A 26570-nucleotide genomic window follows, 5' to 3' on the forward strand; every position below is an offset into this window, starting at 1 on the left:
AAGACTCTTGAGAGTCCCTTGGACTGCAAGGAGATCCAACCTGTTCATCCTGAAGGAAATCAATCCTGAATATTTATTGGAAGGACTGATGCTGAAGCTGAAACTCCATACTTTGGCCACCTGATGCAAAGAACCGACTCATTGGAAAAGACCCTGGTTCTGGGGAAAATTGAAGGTGGGAAGAGAAGGGAATGACAGAGCTGGTTGGATGGCATCACCTACGTGATGGACATGAGTTTGAGTAGACTCCAGGAGTTGATGATGGACAGAGAAGCCTGGCATGCTGCAGTCTATGGGGTCACACAGTCAGACATAGCTGAGTGACTAAACTGAACGGAATATACAGGTTATATTTCTATATATATATATATATGAGAAGGTAATGGCAACTCACCCCAATGTTCTTGCCTGGAAAATCCCATGGACCGAGAAGCCTGGCAGTTCATGAGGTCTCAAAGAGTTGGGCACAACTAAGTGACTGAGCACACACACATGGAGAAGCAAATATAGTAATACACAAAATAAAAATGAGAAAGAGAAAAACCTTTGAGGAAAGTGAATGAATGAATGAATCATAAAACATTTGGAAAGAGAACAGTGTCAATACTCCTATGTACCAAACTGCTTTTAGTTAGAGATAGAAATTTTTAACAGTATTCAAAGTTCTGTCCCTCCAAATGCACCTCTGCCCAGATGGTTTTACAGGTGAAATATATGAAATTATTTAGAAACATAGAATTTCAACTCTATAAACTGTTCCAGAGCAGAGACAGAAAAATCTTCCACGTGTGTTTTTATGAGGTAAAGCAATATATTATAAAAAAACACACACACACACACACACACAGGACTAAAGTATCCCAAAATTAAAAAGAGAAAACAACCGCATGACAATCATTCATTTTGATAACAAAAACTCTAAATAAGATATAGTCAAATAGAATCCAGCATCAGAAAAAAGTTATATGTCATGATCATATGAGTTTTAAACCAGCAACAGAAATGTTATAATATCAGAACATATATTAAGCACCTTCGTCAAAAATGGACGAAGCTATCCTTTGATTTTCTTCATGACTATATATTTGATAAAATTTAATATTCATTCATAACTTTTAAAACATACTCTTAATGTAAAAGGAACTGATATAATTTAAAAAAATAAGTTAACAATCATTGCTATGTCTTACGGTTTTGTTGTTGTTCAGTCACTCCATCGTATCTGACTCTTTGCATGCAATGGACTGCAGTATGCCAGCCTTTCCTGTTCTTCATCATCTCCCAGAGTTTGCTCAAACTCATGTCCATTGCCACCGAGTTAAGGACCAGGAGAGACTGTCAGTTCAAAAGTCCCATAATAGTACTTTTAAAGAGCGCATTCCTTAAAAGGGCTTCCAAAGGTAGCGCAGTGATAAAGAATCTGCCTGCCAATGCAGGAGACACAGGAGATGTGGGTTTGGGCCCTGGGTCAGGAAGATCCCCTGGAGTAGAAAATGGCAACCTGCTCCACTTTTCTTGCCTGGAAAATTCCATGGACAGAGTAGCTTGGTGGGCTACAGTCTGCGGGGTCGCAAAGAGCCTGGACATGACTAAGCACATAAGCATGCATTCCTTAAGAGGGATTCATTATCTCATTACTGTAAACATACTTAACTTGTTTATAGACTTAATAACCCTTTCAACTGGAGGGAACTTCAATTTAAATGTATAATATGGTTGTAGTCTTTTATGTACACAGTGCAGACTGTTGTGAGTCCTACTATAATCATAAGCTATAGTCATTTAGACTAATTTTCTAAGGCTTAAAAAGTAGTCTCACTCAAATGATGACAGAGGTTTGCAGTGGTTGTGTCTTTGCCCTTTCAACATACTGTTCTTGATGGGGGATGTTTTCAGCAGCAATGCAATTACTAATCTACATTTTGTACCATTAAAAAAAAACGCAATTTTTTCTGGACCTATCGCTACATGAGACATTATCAAAGTATTTTCACAAAAGGCAGTATTGCCAGGGCCAGGCATCTCTCAACTGGCTCCCAGGTGTATCTATGCCTTGGGAACTCAAATTTCTGCAACATGAGTTTAACTGGCCTTGAGTGGGATAGAACCGGGAATGTATTTGGCATTGGAACAAGCCAAACAGGCTGGACTTCACAGAACAGACCCTCTTTTGTATGGTGCGATCTGAGGAAACAGTCTTTGAATTTCCTAACTTGAGGCCAGTAATTTTTTCATCTTAACCATTAATAATTAAGATTCGTATCTTTATAGACTAGAAAGATTGGATGCCTGGAGCTATCGATAACCGCCTACAGATCACATTGTTCTTTGTATTGTCTGAGTGACTCATTGCAGTGAAATGCTGTGGGGCTGTCAGCCTCCACCAGGATCCACTGGCCTCCTCCTCACTAGCCTGGCTCCCCGAATGGGCCCCCGGCTCTCTCTCTTTAGCTGTGACAGTCTAGCTCAGGAAAGAAGTTCCACACCAGTCCACACTTCTTACTGAGCAGAAGAACTTTGTCCCCTGGGCAACTCCTTCCCAAATCCTTGATGCTCAGGTCTCAAAATCACTCTCCAGGCTCCCTGGGACTTGCTGCTTTGTAGGAACTGGCGAGGCCCCTGAGAATGGCAGTATGTTAGAGATGCCGGAGGTTTTCCCCCACCTCTTTCCCTCTTGATTTGCTTTTATGACTCAGTTGTGTGATTGAGTAAGGCAGGAAGATCCAGAAGGTCAAGAACATTCTGACCTCAAGTTCCACAGTCTACCTGAGTGATTTTTGGTCCTTTTTTTTTTTTTAAGTGTCATTTCTTAGCACCCTCCTGCCAAGGTGGGCGGGGTGGGAAGTTGGGAGCTTTTGTCCAGCTTTGGAAGATCTACATTCACTTTCCACATCTGGGGTCCTTGTGACAGCCAACGTGGGTTTACAGAGAGGGCTGACTCATTCAATGTCCATAATTCCTGACTTAGAAAGGCTTGTATTGTGAGCCCTGTGGGCCAGTGATATTCACGATAAAGGAAGTCATCAGGAAGGTGGGTTTCCTTTCCATCTCTTCTCTTAACTTCTCCAGCTTGAGGGATATCTTGAAGAAGATTCTTGGCTTTTTTTATACATAATTTTATTTATTTATTTATGACTGTGCTGGGTTTTCATTGCTGCGGGGGCTCTTCTCTCGTTGCAGCAAGTGAGGGCTGCTCTGTAGTTGTGGTGTGTGGGCTTCTCGTTGAGGATCTTCTCTTGTTGCAGAGCATGGGCTTTAGGTGCGTGGGCTCAGTAGGTGCAGCTCCTGGGCTTTAGAATACAGGCTCAGTAGTTGTGGCACATGGGCTTAGTTGCTTCTCAGCATGTGGGATCTTCCCGGACCAGGGATCAAACCTCTGTCCCCTGCATTGGCAGGTGGATTCTTTACCATTGAGCCACCAGGGAAGCCCAGACTTGGCTTTCTAATGCAGTCAGACAGCCTAGGTCACAGAAACTGACTTGCCCTCAGATCCAGGGAAATTTGGCACACTTGCCCTCATATCCAGGAGTTTCTGTAATTATAGCTGGGTTCTACCTACCCAACTTACTGAATCTGCAGTTCTTCACAGTATTTTCTAACTGATGATGCAAGATATCTGAATACACTAAACTTAAATCTTTGAGGAAAAAACAGGCTCATTAGGGTTTGTTCAAAGAGATACCAATTTAGCCTAAACATGCAGAAATGTTGGATTCCCTAAGAGGCTGGCAGGTCTGCTGGTCAAACACCTGCTAAGTGAGATTCAGTTTTCAACACTGTCTAGGTAGACCGTGACGAGTGATTGACCTCTCCACATCTTAATGCCCTACTCTGTGAAAGGAGGGTACTAGTACAGACTCTCCCAAGGGCCTCTGAGAGAAGTAAATGTCAGCACCTGCATATGGTTAGTGTTCTCTATGGGTTTAACACATGATTATTCAAACTGAGTTTCAAGATTCATTCACTCCAAGTATTTTTGTGCCAGGCACAATCCGAGGGGCAGGGACCCAATTGTTTGAAAGTATGTCCAGCAAGAAGACACAGTTTTCCTGGAAGTTGGGAAATATTAATTTCAGGATCATGGGCAAAGTTGTGGGCATCTTTTTTGCCCAGTTAGATCTGCAGGACAGTGTGTATCCTCATGGGAAACTGAGTGGGGCCCTTAATGATGAAAACATTGAATTAAAGTAAGGGTACCTAGGAAGAACGCACACCATAACTCTCAAGATTTTCTCAATGTGTAAGAACCAGATTATTCCTGGAGTTTACTCAAAATGATCAGGTGGGTCTGATCCTGGTCTGCCCTGACTACCTGAGTTCCGTCTCATCTCTTCACCATAGTGCTTTCCACAGAGTTTGGTACTCAGTAAATATGGAGTATAAATTGAATACTGAGCAGGAAGAAACCACTGGAATATGCATATGGATAGAAAGAAAGCAAATAATACAGTAAAAACAGCAAAATATTAACAGGTGATTCTGAGTGATCCTTGAAATCATTTGAAATTATTTCCAATGAAAAGTTTTTTAAAAGAAGCTACTATATTGTTCAAGTAGAAAGATGACTAATAGAATCAGAGTTGTAGGATATGATTAATTTTAATGGTTCTTGTTGTTTTTCTGAGCTACTCTGTACATCTAAGTATATCTTGGACTTGTTCCCATGATGGATGTTATAAGAAATACTAATTAAATTTAATAGAATTAATTACATATGATTTATAAATATTTAATAAATTAGAATTGGAAATAACACTAGACAGAGATGTTGAAACAGACAGCCTTCTGAGATAAATTTTCTCTGCTTTCATGGATTGTATTAAGTCTGCCTGTGATAATTTCACAAGAAGGAACATTTTTGTAGCTGCTGATTCATTTCTTCTTGGCAGACAGAGCACCGACAAAGTTGAGATATTACTGTTAATCTCTTTTTATTTAGATGTGTGCTAGAACAGCACTTGAGGCAGTATGGATATAAACCAGCACTTCTGTGTTACTACAAAGGCATAATTTATTTACTAGAACCAAATTACCTTGTAGTGAGGGCCAAAAAAGTGGAATTCTCAAAGACTAAGCTGCATTCTCAGCTGACTTCTTTTTGAAGAAATTTCTGTTTCAGCTTGGAGTCTTACCAACTACAATTATTTCCCCAAATGAAATACAATATTAATTTGCTAGGGCTATTGTAACAACATCCCACAAACAGCCATGTACTATCTTCTTGTTGTGGAGTTTCCAAGTACAAGATGGTGGTAAGGCACGGCCAGGGCCCTGAGGCACTCAGGAATGGTCAGTTCCTGGCCTCTCTCCTCACTTCTCACATCTCCTTGGCTTGTGGAAGCATAACTCCAATTTTCACATGACACCTGTGTCCAAATTGTCCTTTTTTTTGTAGGGACGCACTTGCCTTGGGTTAGAGCTCACCCTCGTGACCTCACCCTAATTTGATCATCTATAAAACAGGTCACACACACACAGGTACTGGGATTAGTACATCAGTATCTTGGGGAGAGACATAATTCGACCCACAACAAAGACATTTATGCTACTGTAGATAGTTGAAGATAAAGGCTATATAGTTTTTAATTAACTCCATCTTTTTGAGAAATTTAATTCCACAGATCTAATCAAAGTAAAAGAAAATGCTCAAATAATTTCAAACATTTTATTGTATTTTATATAAATTTTATATTTTACCCTGTGTAGATCTTCATTTAAGGAGGCTTTATTAGCATCTTAGCACATGTTGCTTTGGCTTCCCAGGTGGCAATAATAGTAAAGAATCCGCCTGCCAATGCAGGAGAAGCCAGTTTGATCCCTGAGTCGGGAAGATCCCTGGAGGAGGAAATGGCAACCCCCTCCAGTATTCTTGACTGGAAAATATGTCCCATGGACAGAGGAGCCTGGTGGGCTACAGTCTATGGGGTTGCAAACAGTCAGACACAAGTTAGTGACTGATCATGCAGGCACAAGTTGCTTATCATAAAAATTATAAAACCAATAGATCATCTGAGTTCTTTGACTCTGAGAAAGATCAGTTAAAAAGCAGAAAGGAATTATTTTTTGTGTTTTTTTAAAATTGGAGAATAATTATATTGTTGTATTGATTTCTGCCATATGAATCAGCCATGTGTATACACATATCCCTCCCTCTTGAGCCTCCTTCCCATCCCACCCCTCTAGGTCATCACAGAGCACCGAATTGAACTCCCTGTGTTAACAACAGCTTCCCACTTGCTATCTGTTTTACACGTGGTGCTGTGCATAAGTCAGTGCGACTCTCTCTATTCATTCAGCCCTCTCCTCCCCCTTCTTTGACCTCAGGTCTATTCTGTACAGCGGCATCTATTCCTACTCTGCAGATAGGTTCATCAGTACCATTTTTCTAGACTTCATGTATATGCAAGCTATTATAAATAGAAGTTTTAAATAGGTGCATAATTGGACCTCCCCTAACACCACTGTGTGCTCCTAAGAGATAGAACATAGTGATGCAGGAGGTCTCTGAGGTCAGAACTCCTCACTACCTCCTCCTCAACTGAGCAACTCATCCCTGAGGGGTAAGATCATGTTAGAATCCCATAGGGACACCCCAGATCCATGTCACCGGACCGATATTTTGAAAATGTAAAATTGAATTGAGTAAAAATTGAATCCATTTTCCTAGCAGCTTGGACATGAGTGTCTGTCTTGGGTAAATTCTAAAGCAACAGTTCATACATGGGTACTGCCACTTGTGTTGTCCCCAGTAACTCATCAGAAATCATGGAGTTGATGGGCTTGGCCATTCAGTAGTTTTAAGTGGGACCAAGGGGAGGAGAGGAGCAGATGCAGGAGGCTCTTGGTCAGAACCCACACTCCCTTCCTGGTACCCCCACTTGCTCTTTCTGGGTGGAAGAGAAAGAGTTCAAATCACAGCTAGCACCCAAGGGTTTGCCACACCCAGGAAGGTTACCATCCACTGCTCTGTGTGGAGATTTATTTGATCAGATTGTCAGTATTCAAGTCAATGTAGAATAAGTTATGAAAATCTTCAGGACTAGGGGAACCCGTTCCAGGGTGGAGCTTCTTCTCTTGGGTGTCTCTCACTATTAAGTTTCTGTAGAGTGGAATTAGTTCAGTTCAGTTGCTCAGTCGTGTCCAACTCTTTATGACCCCATAGACTACAGCATGCCAGGCTTTCCTGTCCATCACCACCTCCTGGATCTTGCTCAAAATCATGTCCATCGAGTCAGTGATACCATCCAACCATCTCGTCCTCTGTCCTTTTCCTCCTGCCCTCAATCTTTCCCAGCATCAGGGTCTTTACTAATGAGTCAGTTCTTGACCTCAGGTGATCAAAGTATTGGAGCTTCAGCTTCAGCATCAGTCCTGCCAATGAATATTCAGGACTGATTTCCTTTAGGGTTGACTCTTTTGATCTCCTTGCAGTCCAGGGGACTCTGAAGAGTCTTCTCCAATACCATAGTTCAAGTAGCACTAAAATAGTAGCCCTTGGCCTCAAACAACTAAAGACCTTAGAAAAGCTTTCTCTGCAGTTGGCTTGAATTGAATCATTTTCCAGAGATGTGTGCCTGCCATGGCCTCTTTCTTGGAGTCTCTACTTTCGAAAGTTACTGCATTTTTTTAAACCATCTCCTTGGCCACTGTTGTCAGGCAAGCAGCAAGGAAACTTGATTGTCAAAGTTCAGGAATGTGAGCTGAACTTTGAAAGGCCTCAATAACACCAGTGCCCTGCAGAGGGTGAACATTTTTCTTCAAATGCTGTGGATGACAAAATTTGTAATTTTCTTGTGCAGAGGGGAGAGACTTGATGCTAGTGGAGAAGGCAGCAGTAGTGATAGTGGTTAGGACAGTATGGTCGGGGCAGAGGGAGACACAAAAGAATCCAGAAATAGTCCCACCTCAAATAGGCCAAGCTGATTTTTAACAAAAGTGCAATAGTAACTCAGTGGAGAAAGAATAGCCTTTTCAACAATGATACTGACACAATTGGACATCCAGAAGAAAAAGAAAAAGAAGGAAAGAACTTCAGCCTACACTTCACACCTTATATAAAAATTAATTGAATGGATCATGGACTTAAAAAATGTAAAATGATAACATTTTTGAAAAAAAGAAAAACCAAAGGAAAAAATTAGCATGATCTATAAAAGAAAAAATGATTAAGTTGAATCTCATAAAAATTTAAAACTTTTGTGCTGCAAATGACCCTATTAAGAGGTTGAAAGTGCAGTCTACAGTCTGAAAAGAAACACTTGCCAACTACATATTCAATAAAGAACTAGTGTTTAACATGTATAAAGAACTCTAAGAATTCAACAGTAAAAATAACAAATAATCCAGTTAGAAACTGGACCTCAAAATGAAAATAGACATTTCACTGAAGACAATGTGAAGAACAAATAAACATATGAAAGGATGTGAACATCACTAGCAATCTAGGGAAACACAAGGTAAGACCACAATGATATATCACTACATACTTATAGAACTAGCCAATGGCACCCCACTCCCGCACTCTTGCCTGGAAAATCCCATGGATGGAGGAGCCTGGTGGGCTACAGTCCATGGGGTCGCTAAGAGTCGGATACGACTGAGCGACTTCCCTTTCACTTTTCACTTTCATGCATTGAAGAAGGAAATGGCAACCCACTCCAGTGTTCTTGCCTGGAGAATCCCAGGGACGGGGGAGCCTGGCAGGCTGCCATCTATGGGGTCGCACAGAGTCAGACACAACTGAAGCGACTTAGCAGCAGCAGCAGCAGAGCTAAAATAGTGTCACCGAATGCCAGCAGGGATGCAGAGACTAGATCACTCATTTCCCTCTGGTGAGGATGTAAAATAGTATGGCCGCTCTGGGAAATGGTTTGACAATTTTTTATAAAGTGAAACAGGAAAATATATGTCCCAGAAATGATACCTTTGATCACTTATCCCAATGAAATGGAGACATGTTCATACAAAAACCTGTGCATGAATGTTCCTAGCAGCTTTATCTGAAATACTCCTAAACTGGAAACCTCCCCAGTATCTTCCACTGATTGAACAGTTAAACAAACTGCAGAACCTTCACAACATGGAACATTTTGCAGGACTATTGGTACAGGGAATAACCGGGGTGAGTCTCTAGAGAGAGATGCTGAGGGTAAAAGTCTAGCTCAAAAGGTTATTACATACCATATGATGGTATTTATATAACATTCTTGAAACGAAATGACAAAATTATAGAGATGGAGAGATTAGTGGAGGAGCTAATTAGGAAGTTAGAGTGCAGCTAGAATAGGGCAGCAGGAGGGATCTTTGTGATGGAACATTCTGGATCTTGGCCATATCAAAGGTTGAGATATTGCCTTGTAGTTGCTGTGCAAGATGTTACCACTGAGGATATCTGGGTAAAGGGTACGTGGTATATCCTTTTTAAAAACTCCAGTTATCTTGAAGTAAAAACTTTAATTTAGAAATAATTTAAGGTTGTTTTGTGGCTTCTCACATGGTGCTAGTGGTTAAGTACCCACCTGCCAATGCAGGAGAAGCAGTTCAATCCCTGGGTTGGGAAGGTCCCCTGAAGGAGGGCGTGGCAACCCACTCTAATATTCTTGCCTGAGAAATCCCATAGACAGAGGATCCTGGCAGGCTACAGTCCATGGGGTCACAAAGAGTCAGACACGACTGAAGTGACTTTGCATGTAGCATGCACGTAAGGTTGTTGTAACATGCAAAATTAAAAGTGTGAGCTACTTCCTCACACCTCCTTTCTCTAACCAGGCCCATGGTATCCTTTTCCCCAATTATCTTTTAAGGATAAAAGTTCCAGAGCATGAAAACTTCTAAAATCCTCTAGGGGGTGGGCATCCTGAGTTGTTCTGATTTTCTCCCTAATGAGATCCAGCCCTGTCTTGGGTCCCACACCATCTGTTTCTACTTTCTCGTGTAGCAAGACCCAGATGGGGAAGATTCTGTACCATAGTAGATTCCATAGAGTAATTCTTGGAAGCTTAAAAATTCTGTATTTATCTGGGATCAAGGTAATATGTTTGTATCAATAACCAAACATGTCCAGGGAGAACACCAGCAGGAAATGGGGGTGGAAGAAAGATCAGAAAATCAAGCCAAGTGGGAGAGATTCAGAAGCTCTGCCAGAGGCAAGGAGCACCCTCTTGACATTATATCCCAGCTATCTGGCAACTTGCTCCTTTAAACATCATCAGTTAGGCATATTTTAGCCACGAAAGGCTCACCATCATTTGAATAGCAGCATATCCCAGACTCAAATTGACCAAGAAAATGGAGTCTGCAAGGGACCAAGGAATCATGCTATCCCTGTGCACCACTTATAATCTGACCTCTTGACAGGGTTGGCTGATGGAATGTTTAGTTCCCTGACTTACTGGCAGGACATCTGCAGTCAGCAGTGTCTAATTTCTTCTCCCTCTGGATCCAGGTTTGCTGCCCTAGCTTAAAAAATAAATGGAAAATTTTGCCTGCTGAGCAGGGCTAATTCTGGCCTTCTTGAGACCAGACAACTGATTGAATTGAGGTAAGACTATGAAAGAATGTATTTCCAGGACTATTGAGATTCTCTCCAAAGAGGACAAAAAATCTTAAGTTAGTTACAAATATAACAACTTGTTAGCTCAGTCGGGGGCTTCCCTGGTGGCTCATTGTTAAAGAATCAGACTATCAATGCAGGAGATTCAAGTTTGATCTCTGGGTCAGAAAGATCCCCTCAAGGAGGAAATGCCAACCCACTCCAGTATTCTTGCCTAGGAAATCTCATGGACAGAGGAACCTGGTAGGCTACAGTCTATGGGGTCATAAGAGCTCGACACAACTTAATGACTAAACAATAACAACAACATAACTCAGTCTCATTTTTGAAAAAGATATCATCACAAGTGTTTATTCCAAGGGCAAAATCCCTTCCAAAATAAACAATCTAGCTTTGCATCTCAAGTAGATCTGGTTCAAGAGCAGAGTTGCCCCTGAAATTAGGAGGAGGTCTAGGTCCCAGCCTCCATAACATGCCATGTCAAGGAAGACAGTCACATATGACAGCCCATATAACTGTGCCTCTGCCTCCACCATCCCTATATTACATCATCCTCCATGGTCCCCACATGACAGTGTCCCCATCCCCATCATCCTTACAAGATGTTGCCCCCACCCCCCCACCCCCAATCCCATACAACCATGCCCCTTCTCAATATCCTCATTTGACTTTTCTTTGAGTTGCTTCACCTGCTTGGTGTGACCATTTTTGATTCTCCTGTTTAAATTCCTTGTGTCTCCCAGAATGATAAACAAGAGTCCAAGAATGGGATGATTAGAAAAAACGATGTTCTGTGCTGGTTATTTGTTATTTATGGCCTTTTTTTTTTTTTTCTTAAACAAAAATTTGCAAGATCAGATAGAATGCATTTTGTATATAAAAGTTGGATAACAATTGCTGAATTGCCCTCCATAAAGATTTTTCCAATTTAATTTCCCACCAGCAATGAGAGAGTTTCTCCTTCTTTTCAATGGTGATCTGTATTGGGGATTATCTTTCTTCTATATCTTGTTCAGTCTTATGTGATAACTAGTAGCTCATCGCTGGAATTCACATTGCTTTGATTATTACTGACGTTTACCAGAGACATTACTTTGCCGACTAAGGTCCGTCTAGTCAATGCTATGGTTTTTCCAGTGGTCATGTATGGATGCGAGAGTTGGACTGTGAAGAAGGCTGAGCGCCAAAGCATTGATACTTTTGAACTGTGTTGTTGGAGAAGACTCTTGAGCGTCCCTTGGACTGCAAGGAGATCCAACCAGTCCATTCTGAAGGAGATCAGCCCTGGGTGTTCTTTGGAAGGAATGATGCTAAAGCTGAAACTCCAGTACTTTGGCCACCTCATGCGAAGAGCTGACTCATTGGAAAAGACTCTGATGCTGGGAGGGATTGGGGGCAGGAGGAGAAGGGGAAGACAGAGGATGAGATGGCTGGATGGCATCACTGACTCGATGGACGTGAATCTGAGTGAACTCCGGGAGTTGGTGATGGACAGGGAGGCCTGGCGTGCTGCGATTCATGGGGTCGCAAAGAGTCTGACATGACTGAGCGACTGAACTGAACTGAACTGAACATTTTTTAAATTTTTGTTTTGTTTTGTTTTTCTTTAGTATAGTGTTTGTTCATGTATTTGCAATATTTGCATTTTGGGTCTGATTTTAAGAGATCTTTAATAGGTGTATTAAGCTGCTAAGGAGCTTCCCCCATGGCTCAGCAGGTAAAGAATCCACCTGCAATGCAGGATACAAGAAATGCAGGTGCGATCCCTGGATCCAGAAGATCCCCTGGAGGAGGGCATGGCAACCCACTCCAGTATTCTTGCCTATGGAATCCTGTGGACAGAGGAGTCTGGCACACTCAGTCCATAGGGTTGCAAAGAGTCAGACACCCCTGAAGCAGCTGAGCACCCACAGCCTGCTAGGGCTGCCATTACTAAGTACAACAGATAGGGGGCCTTAAATGAAGAAGTTCATTTTCTCACAGTGCAGGAGGCTAGACGTCAAGAGATCAAGGTGTCAGCAAGGTTAGTTTCTCCTGAGGCCTCTCTCCTTGGTTTGTAGACAGCTGTCTTCTCCCTGCGTCCTCATGTCATCTTCCCTCTGTGTGTGTCTGAGTGCTGATCTCTTCGTGTGAGAACATCAGTCAGACTGAATTAAGGTCCCACCCAGATGACCTCTTTTTACCTTAATCCCCAACATACAAATCCTGAGCCCATGTCTGTCAGAATTTTAAGTATTCTATCTAGTCCGTTTTTTGCCTTCTAAATTTATTTCTGTTGATAGCTAATACTAAGAAACTATTTTTTATTGCTTGCCACATGCCAGGCACTAAGTTATTTACAAATATTAAGTAGTTAATCATCACACAGCCATGTGAAGTAGGTTTTATTATTAACTTGTCCTGGGTCACACAACTAGGAGGTGGTGACGCTAATATGTTTAACTAGACAGTGTTTAACCAATATGCAATCCTGCCTCCCAGGGGAGAACCTTAGACATCCAGAGGTCTCAAACTTGCTTCCCTTTGGGGATTCTACTTTACGGAGCCTTTTCATCCCAGTAGCATGACACTGATTTATTTTTCCTTCTTCTATTTATATCATGTTGATTTGGAATTTGTTTAGGTCCAAGAATTTTTTTTTTTTCTTATTAGCCATCAGTCATTGAGGACTTACAATTGCCTGGTGCTGTGCTAGGGTACTTACAAACACAAATTTACTTAAGCAATACAATAACCAATTTTAGCAGACCTCCTGTTCGTACACATGAGAAAAGATAAGTTTCTAGGAAGTTGTTAATTGTTCCAGTTCACATAACAAATTAGTGGGAAACTGGGGTTAAAATCAAGGTTTATCAGTCATCAGACTGTTACTCAGAGTCACCATTTCCTTACTCAAAATCACCATTCTGACAGTGGAGATAGGATTCCAACTCTACAGTTTTCCCAAATGTTTCATTTGCCAGTTGTCCTTGAGCTATGTATTGTTCTATTTGTTTATTAGTTTTACTGAATTGGCCTTAGTATCAAAAGACCAAATTTTATTTTGTGGAATTTCTAGTCTATCAATTCTATTTCTGCAAGAGATCACTTAAATAGAATAAATGCAATTTAGTGGACCAGAATAGAATTCTGATATTTAAAGAAGTTTTTTTAAAAAAATAAAGTCCTCATTTTGTAAAGTTAAAAATTGAATCTTGCAAAATTAATAACTCATCTTTCCAAGTTAATAATTCCATGAAAAATGGTTATTCAAACTAAACCTTTGAAGTCAGCTGGACTGCTGTTTTAAATCCATTAAAAAACTTATATGTTCAGAGAAGAATTTACTAAGATTATGGAATTTAGAGTGTGTGCTCCTATTTTTGAATTCAAAATAGTTTCAAAATGCTGGGTTTGGGTGGCAGCAGATGGATTGTGTGGAACATGCCCCTGCCATCCAGGGAAACGCATTCCGTGCTGTGGGTCCAGGGAGACCGGGCTGCAGACTGGGAAAGGCTGGAGTCAGGCAGAGCTGGGAGACCTTCAACGTCGTCACATCGCACAGAACCCTGGGCAAGGCGCATGAGCACATTACAGCACAATTACCCCATGGGCAAAATGCGAGGAAAGTGAAACCTGCCTCCAAGAATTTTATGAGAACCCTTGCTAATGCATGTCAAGCACGCAGCAGTGCCTGGTGGCAAATGGCATTTCTGCTGTTGGTCTGATTGAAGCTCGCTTGTTATTCTCTCTGTGCATTTACATGTTTGAGAATCGGAGGTCTCCTCCAATAAAATTCATGATTGATTGCTGTTGTTCAGTCGGCAAGTTGTCCCATTTTTACATGTATGAACTATGAAAGGGTATCCAGATGTGGGAGACCCCTGCATAAGCTGTGTTGCCAGGCGTGCAGCAGGTAAGAAGTCTGCCAGTCACTGGAGAACACATCTCCCTCCGCCAGTGAAGTCTCAAGATTCCCTGAAATATATCTTCACCGAATGATGCTTTGTTTCATTCCATGGGTAGGAGTTGATAGACTTTCTTCACTGATTCATTCATTCCGAAACTATTTGTTGAGCCCCACTGTATGCAGACTTCTGTGAAAGACACAAGCATGATAAGACACATGACCACTTTTCAAAGATACCTATTCTAGCAGGGGAAGCAAGAAACCCACAGACACCTTCAGGATGAGACAGGGCATGCCCAGCCCCAGAACAGACAAGATAAACAGACTGTCGCCTTGGCCACAATGTGTGTGACCCAGGTTAGTGCAGATAAACGTGCGCTAGAGGTGCACTGCTGGCTGTTCCTTGATGCTCTGCATAGCATGGAAGAGGAGGGTGATATATGTGTGGGGATTGAGGTGATCTTAAAATTAAGAATGCTCCACTTTGACTTCTAGTTACCTAAGCCCACAATGGTGTGATGGTAGAAAAGATGACAGTGCCATGCATGGAAGCTTTTTCTTGACAGGGCCCCTGCTAGGCACTTTTTGTGAGTACATTAATCTCTTATTGCTGCTGTAACAAATCACTGCAAACTAAGTGACTTAAAAAGACAAATTTACTATCTCACAGTTCTGAAGGCCAGAAGTCTGAAAGGGGTCTCACTAGGCAGAAATTCAAAGTGTTGTCAGAACCCCTGGGCAAGTGCACATGGGCGAAAGATCTGTTTGGTAAAATTTATCAGGAACCAGTCACTAGGGAAGATGGAAAACGAGCTTCCCAGCACAATCTTGAGAAGCATCCATGTTATTGCACCAACGAGCTACATCTACCCCTACTGGTCACAGTGGTTTTTAGGGATGGTTGTAAATAACTGGTTGAGCTGGCAGTTTTAGAACTTTGGAATAGGGCATGTTTTTGGCAGGTAGCATTGCATAGGGATGGAAGGTGCAGAGGCTGTGGGGTCAGAAGCCAAGTTCAGAGCCTTTCTTCCCCATCGTGTCAGTTTTGAACAACTCCAAGTTTCTAGGAGATGTGATTTCCTCGTTCATAAAATATGGACAGCTCTCCTCCCACCCCTGCTGGCAGAAGAAGCTGAATCCATTGTTTTTGTTGAATTTCTGGTTCACAGTTGGTCCTAGGGAAGTGTGAGCTGGTCTGCAACTTCTCTGTAGGACAAACACAATGAAAATGTTCTCACAGGGTGCTGCAGCAGGATTCATGACCTTGTTGATAGAATAGTGATTTGATGCCAATGAAATGCTGCATATGAAGCTGTTGTGTTTTTCCACAAAGCTGTTGTGGTCCCAAGGCTCCTTGCTGTTCAGAGCCAGCTGGGAGGGCAGGGGAGTGGCCTCAGTGCCAGACGCACAGACCCTCCGAAGTTCTCTCTGTCCCCCGGCCCCTCTCAAAGTGCTATTCCCACAGGCGTTTCCCTACTTCTCTGAGAAACAGTGTTCTTTTCCTCAAAAGAGCCTTTCATTTCATCCCATCCTGAATATCTAATTATTTTCTCACTGAACTCCCAGCTATGGGGGCCCTGCCGGGATATTGCTTGGCAAGGCTAATTGGTTTCTCTCACCTCAGACAGCCATTGTCCCTTAACCCGGGGTCCTTTTCCATGTCACAGCCTGGGACCCTCACAGGAGTGTCAGCAGTTGGCCAGAGGGAATAGAGAAACGTGGCATTTTCTGTGAATCTGACAGTGTAGTCACATGTGAGAAAACTGGAAAAACAGCTTACAGGTTTAATTTTTGTTTTTATTGAAATGCTTTTAAGTGAAGTGGGTCAGACAAAGACAAATACTGTATGATTACACTTCTATGTGGAGTCTTTAAGAAAGAAATAGCAAACAGACTGGTGGTTGCTAGAGACAGGGAATAGGGGAGAGGGTATTCAAAATGGGTGAAGATGGTCAAAAACTACAAAGTTCCAGTTATTAAATATTAAATATGTCAGTCATGGGAGTATAATGTTCAGCATAGTGACATTAACAATACTTATTGTAAATTTGAAAGTTGCTAAGAGATCTTAAAAATTCTCATCATAGAAAAAAATTATGTCTATGTGAAGTGATGGATGTTAAATAGACTTATTGTGGTGACCATTTTGCAATATATACAAATATCAAATATTATGTCATACACCTGAAACTAATATAATGGTTCATGTCCATTATATCTCAACAAATTAACTTCGATCATGGAAAAAAATGTCAACACTTAATATTGCTAAAGGGAGTGAGTTCTGTTTTTTCTTTTCTATTTATACTTGCTTCTCTCCATAAAAAGCAATGTTGAGATGGTGTATAAAGAAAACTGTAAGCACTATGAAGAAACTAGATTTGGAAATAAAAAGTCATAGTGGAGAAAGCAAATGACATCCAGGACGAAAATAAATCACTGAAATCCAGCTGCTTATGGCCATGATGAAGAGGAAACTCTATTGGAATATCTTTCAGCAGGAAACACTCCTCCAGCACTGATTTGAAAGAAGCTCCCTGGGTGGAGCCTTGTGGAAGCGGCTCTGAGCACCCATGGAGCATCACTCGACTTGTCCTGTCAGCTGCAGTTGACTGTGGACAGCACGTGCTTTCTTGGCTTCAGCGCCTGCGTGGCTTCCTGGGACGCCCCCCGAGGGAAGGACAGGGCCTCATATGCCAAACATTTGGGTAGGTGTTCTTGCTCGTTTATTCAGAATGACACAGGGCATGTGGGTCCTTGGGTGCATCCACCTCTGTTCCAGACCCAGGGCACTGACAGAAGACGAGTGGAAGCTGAGTAAACCAAATGGGCAGGACCAGCTGGGGTTCTGAAGGGCAGCAGAAGAGCAGACTTCCTGGGCATCTGGCCAGGCCAGATGGAGCAGGCCAGCTCCCATAGGACACTAGACATAGTGCACCCTGAGAGATGGAGCCTGGAGCCCCACAGCTCCAGCCCCCTCCAGGAAGCAGGTAGAAGGAAGCAGTACATTCGTGTGGGCCTACGGAGGACAGGGGCTGCACCACCGAGATCCATGGTTAACGAAGAGGCCAAGTGTCAGATCCCTGCAGTGCCCCTGAGTGCAGCAACCCCCAAAGCAGCGAGAAAAAAACTGGTTCTGCCTTGCCTGGGAACCCCAAAATCACCAGAAAGAGAGAGGTAGCTAACAGAAAGGAAGAAGAATAAACAAAACAAAGTATCAACACAAAAACTTCCCACTCATAATCAGATGGCATTAAAAATTCAAAGCCCCTGAAGCCATCTGCAGCTAAAGAAAGGGAATAAAATCAACACTCAACACAAGGATTCAGATATGTAAATATAAAACATGTTTGAAAAATAAGGAATTATGAAATACAACTGTCATATATAAATCAAATGCAAATGATTAAAGCTTAGACATTTAAGAAATTAAAAGTATAGTACTGACAGTAAAATTTAAAAAAAGAAAGTTAAACTCTAGACGAGATGCGGTTGAAGACGAAATGGTGAATCGAATGCTATCATTTCTCCAGGATCTAGCAGATTTAGCAAAGAGATGAAAATATGTCAACAAGAGGTCCCAGGGATAGATTGTAGATTTCCCCCTGCCAAAATAGGGAATGGAGGAAATGGAAGTAAATCTACCTTGATATAAAACAACAGAGAAATTTTAAGCACTGAAGAAATTCACAGGCCCTCAGATCGAAAGTATTGTAAGCATCAAACAGCTTGAATGACCGGGAGTCCACGTGGTGAAACCTGGTACAGAAGCTTCACGTGTCACGGGTAAAGAGAAATGCTAAAAGCTACTGGAGAGATGAGAAAACACAATGTACAACAGATGTCAACTAAACAACAGAGGACTTCTCATCAGGAGAAATAGAGGCCAGAGGCACTGGAGTGATATTTTCAAAGTGCCAAGGGAAAATTTTGGTGACCTAGGATCCTATGCCACATAAGCTAGCATCTAGGATGCAGTCAAGAGGAAGACATATCAGACATATGAGAACTATTCCAGTTTCCTGCCCATAGACACACACTAAGAGAATCATGAGAAGTTGTAGATCAGTGAGGAAAAAAAGTCAATACAGACAGAAGTCATGGTATACAAGACCAAGGGTGAGGTAGGAACTTGATAGATTATATCAAAAATTAAATTGCTCATTGATTATACTTTTACAAGTATATGTTAACTATATACAATTATAGGTATATGTTGCTTCTTGACTTGCATATAGGTTTCCCAGGAGACAGGTAAGGTGGTCTGGTATTCCCATCACTTTTTAAGAATTTCCACAGTTTGTTGTGATCCACACAGTCAAAGGTGTTCAATCCAATTGCTCAGTCATGTCTGACTCTTTGTGACCCCATGGACTGCAGCACGCCAGGCTTCCCTGTCCATCACCAACTCCCGGAGCTTGCTCAAACTTATGTCCATTGAGTCGATGATGCCATCCAACCATCTCATCCTCTGTCGTCCTCCCCTTCTCCTGCCTTCAATCTTTCCCAGCATCAGGGTCTTTTCCAGTGAGACAGTTCTTCACATCAGATGGCCAAAGGTGTTAGCATAGTCAATAAAGCATAAGTTTTTCTGGAATTCCCTTGCTTTCTCTAGGATCCAATGAATGTTGGCAATTTGGAACCAATGTTGGAACCAATTTCTCTGGTTCCTCTGCCTTTTCTAAATCCAGCTTGTACGTCTGAAAGTTCTTGGTTCACGTACTACTGAAGCCTTGCTTGAAGGATTTTGAGCATTACCTTATGACCATGTGAACTGAGTGCAATTGTGCAACAGTTTGAACATTCTTCTCATTGCCCTTCTTTGGGATTGGCGTGAAAACTGAGCTTTTCAGTCCTATGGCCACTGCTGAGTTTTCCAAATTTGCTGACATATTGAGTGCAGCACTTTAACAGCATCATCTTTTAAGATTTGAAAGAGCTCAGCTAGAATTCCAATACCTGCACTAGTTTTGTTTATAGTAATGCTTCCTAAGGCCTACTTGATTTCCCACTCCAGGATGTCTGGCTCTAGGTGAGTGAACATACCATCGTGGTTATCCAGGTCATTAAAACCTTTCTTGTTTAGTTCTTGTGTGTATTCTTGCCATCTCTTCTTAATCTCTTCTGCTCTGTTAGGTTCTTACCATTTCCGTCCTTTATTGTGCCCATCCTGATTGAAATGTTCCCTTGATATCTCCAGTTTTCTTGAAGAGATCTCTAGTCTTTCCCATTCAGTTGTTTCCCTCTATTTCTTTGCATTAGTCACTTAAGAAGGCTATCTTATCTCTCTTTGCTATTTTTGGAGCCTCTTGATGAGGAATAAAGAGCAGAGTGTAAGCTGGCTTACAACCCAGTATTCAAAAAACTAAGAGCATGGCATCTGGTCCCATAACTTCATAGCAAAAAGAAGGGGGAAAAGTGGAAACAGAGACAGATTTTATTTTCTTGGGCTGCAAAATCACTGTGGACAGTAACTGCAGCTGTGAAATTAAAAGATGCTTACTCCTTGGAAGGAAAGCTATGAAAAACCTAGACAGCATATTAAAAAGCAGAGACATCTCTTTGCCAAGAAAGGTCCATATAGTCAAAGCTATGGTTTTTCCAGTAGTCAAGTGTGGATGTGAGAGTTGGATCATAAAGAAGACTGAGCACTGAAGAACTGATGCTTTTGAATTGCAGTGCTGGAGAAGACTCTTGGGAGTCCTTTGGAGCAAGGAGATCAAACCAGTCAATCCTAAAGGAAATCAACCCTGAATATTCATTGAAAGGACTGATGTTGAGGCTGAAGCTCTATTACTTTGGCCACCTGATGCAAAGAACTGACTTATTGGAAAAGACCTTGATAGTGGAAAAGATTAAAGGCAGGAGGAGAAGGGGGCAACAGAGGATGAGATAGTTGGATAGAATAACCGATTTGATGGGCATGAGTCTGAGCAAACCTCAGGAGATGGTGAAGGACAGGGAAGCCTGGCTTGCTGCAGTCCATGGGGTCACAAAGAGTCAGACACGACTTAGTGACTGAACAACAAAACAAGAAGTATATGTTAATTGCGAAAACAATCCTTAGGGAAAAAAAGACAAAACAGGAGGAATAATCCTCCAAGACTTCAGAAAATACTACAAGCTACAGTAACCAAAATACAATGGTACTGGCATAAAAACAGACATATGGATCAATGGAACAGAATAGAGAGCCCAGAAATAAGCCCACACACCAGTGGACAATTAATCTTCCACAAAGGAGGCAAGAATATACAATGGGGAAAAAGACAGTCTCTTCAGCAAGTGGTGTTGGAAAAGCTGGACAGCTACATGTGAATCAATGAAGTGAGAACACACCTTCATACCATATACAAACAAAAACTAAAAGTGGCTTAAAGATGAATACAAAACATGACATAAAGACTCCTAAAAGAGAACAGAGGCAAAACGTTCTCGGACATAAATCGTACTAATGTTTTCTTAAGTCAGTCTCTCAAAGCAATAGAAATATAAGCAAAAACTAAAAGCAGGGACCAAATCAAACCTACAAGTTTTGCACAGCAAGGAAACCATAAACAAAATGGAAAGGCAATCTCTGGGCAGGGAGATAATATTTGCAAATTAAGCAACCGGCATGGGCTTAATTTCCAAAATACACAAACAGCTCTTAAAACTCAAGCTGAAAAACTCAAACAACTCAATCAGAAAATGGTCAGAAGACCTAAATAGATATTTCTCCAAAGAAGATGTACAGATGGCCAATAGGCACATGAAAAGATGCTTGACATCACTATTTATTAGAGAAATTCAAATCAAAACTACAATTATACTATACCCAGACAAAACTATAATTTGAAAACATACATGCTCCCCAGGGTTCGCCACATCACTATTTACAGTAGCCAAGACATGGAAACAACATAAATGTCCACTGACAGATGAATGGATAAAGATGTGGCACACACACACACACACACGTATGTGCTAAGTTGCTTCAGTCATATTCAACTCTTTGTGATCCTTTTGACTGTAGCCCACCAAGTTCCTCTGTCCATGCGATTCTCCAGGCAAGAATACTGGAGTGAGTTGCCATGCCCTCCTCCAGGGGATCTTCCAGACCCAAGGATCAAACCCGTGTCTTTTGCTTCTCCTGCCTTGGCAGGTGGATTCTTTACTGCTGAACCTCCAGGGAAGCCCACACCTATAATTAGAAAATGCAAAAGGAAAGATCCTATACCCTGTGTGTGTATGAGCCATGAGTATTCCCAAATGACTATAAGAAAATAAATACATGCCCTTTAGTTTAAAAACTTACTAAACGTTATTGAAAGACATAAAGAAAACCTGAATAAATGAGGATATTCACCTCAAATTAATGTATAAATACAATGAATTTCCAATCAAAATTCAAATATGACTTTATGTGGAACTTGACATTTGGCTATAAAACTGGAATGGAAAAATGAAGGCCAATAATAGCTAAGGCAATTTTTATAAAGGTAATAAAGTGGAAGGACTTAAATCTCAATTCAGTATGACTATTACCAAAAACTGATTTTTCCCAGTTGGAATCTTTACTCATTTATTCATTCATTCAGTTATCATATGTGTTTAATGCTTTACTCTGTACCATGCTCTGTTACTGGCTTTCAAAATAGATGAGTGGGACTTCCCTGGTGCTACACTGATAAGACCACCTGCCAATGTAGGGGACATGGGTTCCATCCATGGTCTGGGAAAATTCCACATCCTGCGGAGCCATTAAGCCCACGTGCCACAACTGCTGAGCCTGTGCTCTAGAGCCAGGAAGTCACAGCTATGGAAGCCTCTGTTCTTAGAACTGAGTTCCGCAACAAGAGAAGACACTTCACTGAGAAGCCTACGCACCGCAACTAGAGAGTAGTCCTTGCTCTTCGCAGCTAGAGAAGGCCCACATGCAGCATCAAAGACCTAACAGCGCAAAACAAATAATAAAAATAAATTCTAAAAAAGAAATAGATGGGTGAAGAAAGCTAAAAAAATTCTTCCCCCCAGGGCACTTACTTTCTAACAAGTGGAATATGCAATAAATGGAACATATACTATGACATTAAGTAGTGGTAAATGTTATGAGGAAAATAAAGTAAGTGGAGATGAAAGGTTCTATTTTAGTAGAGTATGAATATGGAAGGCCCTCTTTGGCAAAGTGATATTTGATCAGAAATCTGAAAGAGGTTAAAGCAAGCCATACAGTTATCTGGGAAAGAGAAATGGCCAGAAGAAGTGGCAAAGGCCTTGAGGTAGGAACAGAATCAGCATGTGAGGAATAGCAAGTCTGTGTCTGCAGCACAGTAAGCAAGAAAGAGAAAGACAGAGAGAATCAGCAGACACTGAGAGACAGAGAGGGAGAGGAGGAAATGAGGTGTGGTAAGAGGCAGGAATCAGGTTTCTTGAGAACATAGTGTAACTGTGAATTTTACTCTGAATTTGAGTAAGGAATAGCATGATCAAAAATATGTCTTTAAACCATGACTATGCTGTTGTCTAGACAAGAAGCTGTAGGGAAGCAAGATATGGAGGAGGAGGACTACTTAAGGAGGCCACAGAGTAATCCAAGCAAAAGTTGGGGGTGGGGCGGTGCTGAGCGGCAGTGGTGGTGGGGATGAGAAAGGGCCGGCTGGGGAGGTCTGCTTAAGGCAGAGCTGTCAGGATTTGCTGATGGATTGGATATCAGCTACAAGAGTCTGAAAGCTCCATGGTTTTTAGCCTGGACAACTGTTGAGCATGATGGAATGGATATTTTACCTGTCCGTGGGGAATCCACTAAATGGTGATCAGATAGTTGGTTGTCCACTTATGAGAGTAAATTAGATTCAACATCTCACACTACACAGAAGATTAAATTCCCCATGTGTTTAAGACCTAGATGAAAACAACAAAACTTTAATGTTTTTAAAAGAAAAAGAGGAAAAATATTATGGCTTTATAGTAGGAAAAAATTTCTTAACATATAAAAACAAAATTTTAAGAATTAAACATAGATTTTTATTATTTAAAACTGTTTAACTCCAGCTTTACTTAGTTATAATTTACAAATAGAAATTATGTATATTTAAGGTGATGATTTTATATACATGTGCATAGTGAAATGATTATCATAATAAAGGTAATTAACACATACATCACCTTACATAGTTATCTTGTTTCTGTGTGTGTGTTTGTGTGTGTGCAAAGAGAGGGTTTCCCAGGTAGCACAGTGGTAAGTGAAGAACCCACCTGCCAATGCAGGAGACTCGGATTTGATCCCATGGTCAGGAAGATCCCCTGGAGGAGGACAAGGCAACCCACTCCAGTATTCTTGCCTGGGAAATCCCATGGACAGAGGAGATTGGTGGGCTACAGACCATGAGGCCACAAAGAATTGGACATGACTTAGCAACTGAGCACACATGTAGTGAGAACAAAAGGTCTACTCTCTTAGCAAATGTCAAGTATACAATGCTGTATTATTAATTATAGTCACCATGCTGTACATAGAGCTCTGGAAATTACTCATTTTTAACTAAAAGTTTGTACCCTTTGACCAATATCTCCTATTCACTGTACTCCTGAGCTCCTGGTAACCACTATTTTCTCTGTTTCTGTGACTGAATTTTCTAGATTCCATACATAAGTGAGATCATACAGCATTTGTCTTTTTGCCAATTACTTATTTCACAAAATAATGTGCTCCAGTTTCATGCATGTCATTACAAATGGCAGGATTTCCTTCTTTCTTATAGCTGAATAATGTTGCATTGTACCCGTGTCTCTCTGTCTCTGTGTGTGTGTGTGTGTGTGTGTGTGTGTGTGTGTGATATCACATTTTCTTTTTCTATTGACAGAAATTTAGGCTGTTTCTTATCCATTTTGAATAATGCTACAATGCACATGAGACTTTGGCTATCTCTTTGAGACAGTAATTTCATTTCTTTTTGATATATGCCCAGAAGTGAGTTTATTGGATTATTTGTTAGTTCTAGTTTTAATTTCTGGTAGTTTTCCATAATGGTTTCACAGATTTACATTCCCACCAACAATGCACAGGTGTTCCCCTTTTTCCACATCCTCACCAACACTTGTTATCTCCTGTCTTTTTGATCAAAGTCTTTCTAACAGAGGTGAGGTGATATCTCACTCTGGTTTTGATTTACATATCCCTGATGATGAGTGATGCTGAGTATCTTTTCATATTCCTGTTGACCATATGTATAAGGAGTGTGTCAAGGCTATATGTTGTCACCCTGCTTATTTAATTTATATGCAGAGTACATCATGAGAAATGCTGGGCTGGAGGAAGCTAGAATCAAGAATGCTGGGAGAAATATCAATAACCTCAGATATGCAGATGATACCACCCTTATGGCAGAAAGTGAAGAAGAACTAAAAAGCCTCTTGATGAAAGTGAAAGAAGAGTGAAAAAGTTGGCTTAAAGCTCAACATTCAGAAAATTAAGATCATGGCATCCAGTCCCATAACTTCATGGCAAATAGATGAGGAAACAGTGGAAACAGTGGCTGACTTTATTTTCTGGGGCTCCAAAATCACTGCAGATGGTGATTGCAGCCATGAAATTAAAAGACGTTTACTCTTTGGAAGGAAAGTTATGACCAACCTAGATAGCATATTAAAAAGCAGAGACATTACTTTGTCAACAAAGGTCCATCTAGTCAAGGCTATGGTTTTTCCAGTGGTCATGTATGGATGTGAGAGTTGGACTATAAAGAAAGCTGAGCACTGAAGAATTGATGCTTTTGAACTGTGGTGTTGGAGAAAACTCTTGAGAGTCCCTTGGACTTCAAGGGGATGCAACCAGTCCATCCTAAAGGAGATCAGTCCTGGGTGTTCATTGGAAGGACTGATGTTGAAGCTGAAACTCCAATACTTTGGCCACCTGATGCAAAGAGCTGACTCATTTGAAAAGACCCTGATGCTGGGAAAGATTGAGGGCAGGAGGAGAAGGGGACAAGAGAGGATGAGATGGTTGGATGGCATCACCGACTCAATGGATGTGGGTTTGGGTAGATTCCAGCAGTTGGTGATGGACAGGGAGGCCTGGCATGCTGCAGTTCATGGGGTCACAAAGAGTTGGACATGACTGAGCGATTGAACTGAACTAATACTTTCTTTAGAAAAATATCTGTTCATTTCCCTTGCCCTTTTTAAATTGTGTTATTTTTGAGTATTTTGCTATTGGGTTGTATGAGTTTCTTATATATTTTAATATTAACCTGTTGTCAGATATATGATTTGCAAATATTTTCTCCTATTCCAAGGTAACCTTTTCATTTTGTCAAATCTCCCTTGCTGTGAAAAAGCTTTTGGTGTTGATAAGTTCCACTTGTTTGCTTGCGTGTTTGGTGTCAATCCAGAGCATCATTGCCAAGAACAATATCAAGAAGCTTTACCCCTATGTTTTCTTCTAGGAGTTTTAAAGTTTCAGGCATTACAAGAAAACTTTAATCAATTTTGATTAATTTTTGTGAGTGGTGCAAGATAGGGGTCCAATGTCATTTTTCTGCATGTTGTTGTTGCTGTTCAGTCAACTGGTGTCTGACTCTTTGTGACCCCATGGACTGTAACATGCCAGGCTCCTCTGTCCTTTACTGTTTCCCGGAATTTGCTCAAATTCGCGTCCATTGAGTCGGTGATGCTATCTAACCATCTCATCCTTAGGACTGAACCCATATCTCCTGCGTCTCCTGCATTGAAGGTGGATTGTTTACTGCTGAGCCTTTGGGGAAGTGTGTTCTGTATGTGGATATCCAGTTTTCCCAACATCATTTATTGAAAAGACTATTCTTTCTCATTGTATATTCTTGGTGCCCTTATCAAATATTGTGTGTGTTAGTCGCTCAGCCGTGTCCAACTCTGCAACCCCATGGACTGTAGCCCGCCAGGCTCCTCTGTCCAAAGGATTCTCCAGGAAAGAGTATTGGAGTGGGTTGCCATCCCTTTCTCCTGGGGGTCTTCCTGACCCAGGGATCCTAGGTCTCCTGCATTGCAGGCAGATTCTTTACCATCTGAGCCACCAGGGAAGCCCAGTTGATCATGTATGCATAGGTTTATTTCTGAGCTCTCTATTCTGTTCCATTGGTTCTGTATTTATGCCAGTGCCATACTGTTTTG

The sequence above is a fragment of the Capricornis sumatraensis genome, chromosome 5 (genome assembly GCF_032405125.1).
Source record: "Capricornis sumatraensis isolate serow.1 chromosome 5, serow.2, whole genome shotgun sequence".
Classification (NCBI taxonomy): domain Eukaryota; kingdom Metazoa; phylum Chordata; class Mammalia; order Artiodactyla; family Bovidae; genus Capricornis; species Capricornis sumatraensis.